Genomic DNA, 5,200 nt, shown 5'->3' with positions numbered 1-5,200 from the left:
TTCACGAGTCATTGCCTGGCCCTCCCTGGTCCTAGCTTGGAAACTGGTATGCATATAAGATTAGTCTCTAGGGGATTATTACAGTCCCAACAATAACAGTAAATTCTCCTAAAAAGTAACACTTTCATTTGAAAACATCTAAAAAGCCAAGTGTCTTGAAATATGCAGAAGTGACATGATAACAGTGATTCTTATAATTATCTTTCAAAGTTTATGAATATACATTATTTTCACACATTTAAGAGAATACATTATGCTTGAAATTTTGGTAAATTCTATATTATCTGATATTTCCTATTCTAGAATGTAACCGTGCGAGTATTTCAGTAATACCCCACTTGTTTAAATATAAATACCAGCATAATCTAAGTACTTTATCTAAATTTTGCAGTAGTCAACGACTACTAAGAAACTTGTTCTAAGATCTGCAATAAGCAATTAATTGATGTACGAGTCCTTCATTTTGCAGTAGTCAAAGACTACTAAGAAACTTATTCTAAGTTTTGTAATACGCTATTAACTGATATAAGAGTCCTAACATAAGATTGTTTATCTCTTATCTTTAAGACAGCATAAACTTATTAGTAATTACCTATAATTTAGCCAAAAGATTACTTGGCTAACGTAGTTAACACCAAATAGGTTCTACGTCACAAAACAATTCCTGACGATCGCAAAGAAGTTTTAGTAAATTGTAAATAAATCCTCTGCTCTTTTCAAGTAATGGGATACCTAAAGCTATAGATAACATCATTTACACCTGGTTATTCTACCATAACCTCTGGCTGAAATAGTTAGAGATAACTGCCGAATCAAACATGTAAAAATTGGTTTGGAAAGCAAGAACCGAGCTACGAATTACACGACACAGCAAATCAACACAAGAGTTTACGTGAATATTTATCCTGAATTGATACAGTTGCCTTATAACTGTTCTAATAAATTTATATAAATTTAGCTTAATAAATTCGACTGAGAATCCTGATATTGAATTTCTCATTATATAAGAATTCTTAAGATTTAGTTTTGAAATGGTAATAAGCAATTTTGAACTCTAGAAATTGCATAGTATTTTAAGCTTATTAGGAAGCCTATTTTAAGCTTACTATTCCTTTTTTAATCTTTGTAACTATATTTTAAGCTTGGTAACCCTTTCTTAATCTTGGTAATATTTTAAGCTCGGTAAACCTTTTTCAAGCTTAGTAACCGTTTTTATTAAACTGTAAACATTTTTTAAGCTTAATAACCATTTTAAGCCCAGTAACCCTATTTTAAGCTTAATAAATAACCTGTTTAAAGCTTCATAAATAACTATCTTCAGCTCAATAAATAAACCTATTTCAAGTTTGAAAAATAACCCTATTCTAAGTCTAATAAACCTTTTGTTCGAGAGAAAAAAAAAAAAACAGTAACAGGAGACAGATGATGCTTGAGGGATATGGACTTTCTTAGCTGTAGAATCTTCATTTCTTAAGATATCTTGAAAACACAAATCTTCATTTCCAAGATAATTTTCTTATTGGTAAAAACAAAAGTTTCTTGTTTTTAGATATTTCTTGATTATACTGATCTGTAAAGTGGGAAAATAATTTAGATCTATTGTTTTTCAAAGAACAAATTTGAAATTAGTTACATCCAAGATCTAAGTATCTTACACTTTAGTCTTCTATGTTAACAAGCTTTGTAATATTTAAAAAATCTGAAATCCTATTTTGTTATAGTTTCAGTAATTGTTAATGCAATAAAAATCTGGATTGTGAAGTATGACTAACAGAAAATATTAACCGATTTCTTTTTAGTTCATATTTCTGTCAAAAAAGGTACAATTATTAAAGACATTGTTAACACTAGTCACTGTCATTACCATTATTATTATTTTTTTCTATTTGGACCTGTTTATAACCACAATCAAAACATATAAATTCAAAACAATCCATTAGATTCTACTTAGTCAAGTTACTCCCAAACTTATGTCCTTAAGTCTTCCAGATAAAGATCTACTTACAGTACTGTCCTCACTAACTCACTTTCTCATGTTTCTTATTAAATATCTAACCATTCTATATAACACAGTAAAAGTTAACAACAATTATTGATGAAATAACAGACTGCAGTACGAGTTTTTTGTTTATCATTCTTCCAAGAATATTTAGAGACTATTTTACTAAATAATTCTATTCTTGCAATTACAATAGGATTGTTTAAAAGAACATTCAGAGAGCCTTTGTTAGTGTCAGAGCCTCTGTACTATGGTCTTCCAATGCCTTGGGATTATAGTTCTTTTGCTTGAGGCATACTATTCAATCTGTTCCCATATTACCTTTCCTCATTGGGTTTATAGCATCGTGCTTTTCCAACTAGGGTTGTAGCTTAGTAGTAATAATAATAATAAAAAAAAAAAAAATAATATTGCTAAGGCCACTGTATAAACTAAGATTCACGTTTAATTTCACTTTCAGTTTCATCTCTGTACTGACACCATTCAGACAAGCATTACCTCCTACCAGACTTGAACATTACCCTAATAAAGCCTATTTCAGGTTCAATAAACATACCTTATTATAATGCTTCTGACGACTCAATCCCTTTATAATTTGTAGAACTTCTCCCTCATTCTCTCTCTCTACTTCAGGACTATAGAACTTTTATATATTTCACTCTGCATCTTAAGAGGTATTCAGAACTTCAAGATTCTACTAGGAAACCACACTATATCATCTGAAAGAGAAATTAGTTCATTATATTGCATGCTACTTTAAAATCTATTAGATTTAAATATTCTAAAATAAGGTCAAATAAACTACTGTATATAAATACTACAGCTACAAATGCAGGCGTTTCTAGTCGACTGCGGAACAAAAGCCTAGGACATGTTAATTTGTGTCTGGGGTTTGGACAGTTTTCATCATCACCATGTAATCTATATGACCTGTTCGTTTGAAATTCTAAAACACAAAGAAATTCATTGCTTCACCAAATTTTATTTCACTATCCAGTCGAGGTTTGTACAACAGCCTAAGTCTATATAGCGTCTTACCTATATAAGTTGTACATCCAGATGAGGCTCTGCATAGCCTACCTATATGAAGAAGCGAGCCGAAACAGACATTATGAGTTACACATATTATTGTTAGTACCAAAACTAGTATGCCTGAAAAAAAAAATTCTATTAGATCCTATTATGCCATAGGTACCTGGAATTTCATGGAACTACTGTATCATAATTGATAAACAGACTTTTCACCTTATAAAATTATGAGAACTGAAATTTTATCAATGTTAGATTAAAAATAATTTGATTTATACAGAGAAAGCAACAAAAACTAACATTTTATAGTTCCCATGAGACAAAATTTAATCTAAGTCCTTTACTAAATCCAATGCAAGATCAGAAAAAGTACTCCATAAAAATTTAAAATACACTAAAATCCTGAGTGCACTCTTTTGCAAGTATACAGTTATATGATGAGAATTAAGGATGATACAGGCATTATAAATACAATATCATACAAAAATATACTGAAAAATGTTGCAAGCTCACCTGTAGAGAATCCAGTTCGGATGGTCTATATGCCTGGTTTTTTCAGTGTTCTTGGTAGTATAGCTTAAGCTCAACATGTCTTTTGTGGACACCTGCTCTGTAGGCATTATATGTCTGGTTTTTCCTTGGTTTTTAGTGTTTTCTCACACACACCTGCCCTTCCATAGGTCTCTTTGGACATGGACACCTACTACTATGATTTTTCATTGATTTTCACAAAAATTTATAAACTATTCTAGTCGTTTCATTTTCTGATTTTCATGGTTTCTTCAAAATTTGTTACATACAGGTCACTTTCTCTTAAGGATAAAATTGTCTCCATTTTATTGTATTCAGAGGTGTTCATATTCATCATTTCAGTGTGTTGTCTAGTTACACTGTCATAGTAGATGCTATTGTCTCTTCTACCATAACATGCCAACCATCAGTTTTCTTCTGGTGTCATCCTATACTCATCACAAACCATTTCTTAATTTGGGATGTGCTTAGATTTCCTTTTTATTTACATTTTGTCCCTGGTTCGTCTCTGATCCCACCATATCAAGTTTGGGGGCACTATCACCTCACTGATGGATGCAAATCTTTTTGCCTTATAACCACTTTCATTGTAGGTGACATATGTTAATAAACTTCTTATATTTCTAATTTTACTTCTACGGCTTTCTACAACAATACGTTGTTCCCAGCTTTGGCAACTGCTGTAGTATTCGTGACTCCTTTTCAGTTTAATGTCCTATCTCATGTTAAGTTCTTTGCTTGAACTCTTATTTTTGTCCTTCTATGTCCTGTCCTGTCCTGAATCACTCCTTACTTGATTTTCTTGACTGCCCTTGATCAGTATCATTTTGTCAGGTGATAAAGAGTGTAAACTGAGATGGTGTGGACATGTGTTGCGGACGGATGGTGGGAGGGAGGAACCTAGTAAGGGAGAATTAGATGGCAAGATAAGGTGAACGATATGGAGAGAAGAGGTTTGGTGGAAGATGATGCCTTTGATAGAAGGCAATGGAGAGGGCACAACAGGCAACAGACCCCTTAACGTAAGAATAACAATGTGAATATAGTAGTATAGTTTTGTTAACCCTTGGGATGTTGAGTAAATATTTCTGATCCAGTTTTATTCTGTAACAGCCAGAATCTTCTCTCAATCCGCCAGCATACTCCTATATGGAGAATGTTTAGAGGTGTTGATATATATTAGATCAAAGAGTGCTCACTCACAGCACCACTCTTCCATGTAATTGTAGTACTTTATAACTTTCTATTCATTCTTTTTTTCGTTGTGGCTTCATATATGTACGCACTTCCTAATATTACTTCATTGTATTGCCGAACCAAACATGTTATTTCATGGTAAATATGGTAATCTTTTCATTCTTTTTGTGGCATTCAATTTTGTTCTATTCAGCAAATCTACATTTCAGGTCAGTCAATGTCTTCAATATTGGCCGTCACCTGACCCTACAATTGGCTCTTATAAGACTGCTGTGGGCCCTCATCTGGCCGTAAAACCAATCTTCAACTGGCTCTGAGACTAGCCCTCACTTTGTTTTACAATCGGATCTCATGAGAACTTACCTTCGGCCTTGCAATCAGCCCTCATAATGGCTCTAAATAGCCGACAAAATGGCCTTGCTATAAGAAATCATCGGGCCTTAC

The 5,200-nt window shown here is 32.7% G+C and overlaps 1 long non-coding RNA gene across 1 annotated transcript; it reads right to left on the bottom strand.

Annotated features, from left to right (window-relative positions):
* Positions 1–1,420: 1,420 nt before the first annotated feature.
* On the bottom strand, positions 1,421–3,090 carry LOC137638652 (uncharacterized). Its single transcript, XR_011044163.1, has 3 exons — positions 3,038–3,090; positions 2,556–2,718; positions 1,421–1,570 (listed from the first exon to the last, which is right to left on the bottom strand). It is a non-coding gene; the product is annotated as an uncharacterized lncRNA (long non-coding RNA).
* Between the last annotated feature and the right edge of the window lie 2,110 nt (positions 3,091–5,200).

Source organism: Palaemon carinicauda, chromosome 3, assembly GCF_036898095.1.
Source record: "Palaemon carinicauda isolate YSFRI2023 chromosome 3, ASM3689809v2, whole genome shotgun sequence".
Lineage (NCBI taxonomy): Eukaryota > Metazoa > Arthropoda > Malacostraca > Decapoda > Palaemonidae > Palaemon > Palaemon carinicauda.
Note: the sequence above shows the minus strand (reverse complement) of the source record. Positions and strands in the feature narration are given on the sequence as shown.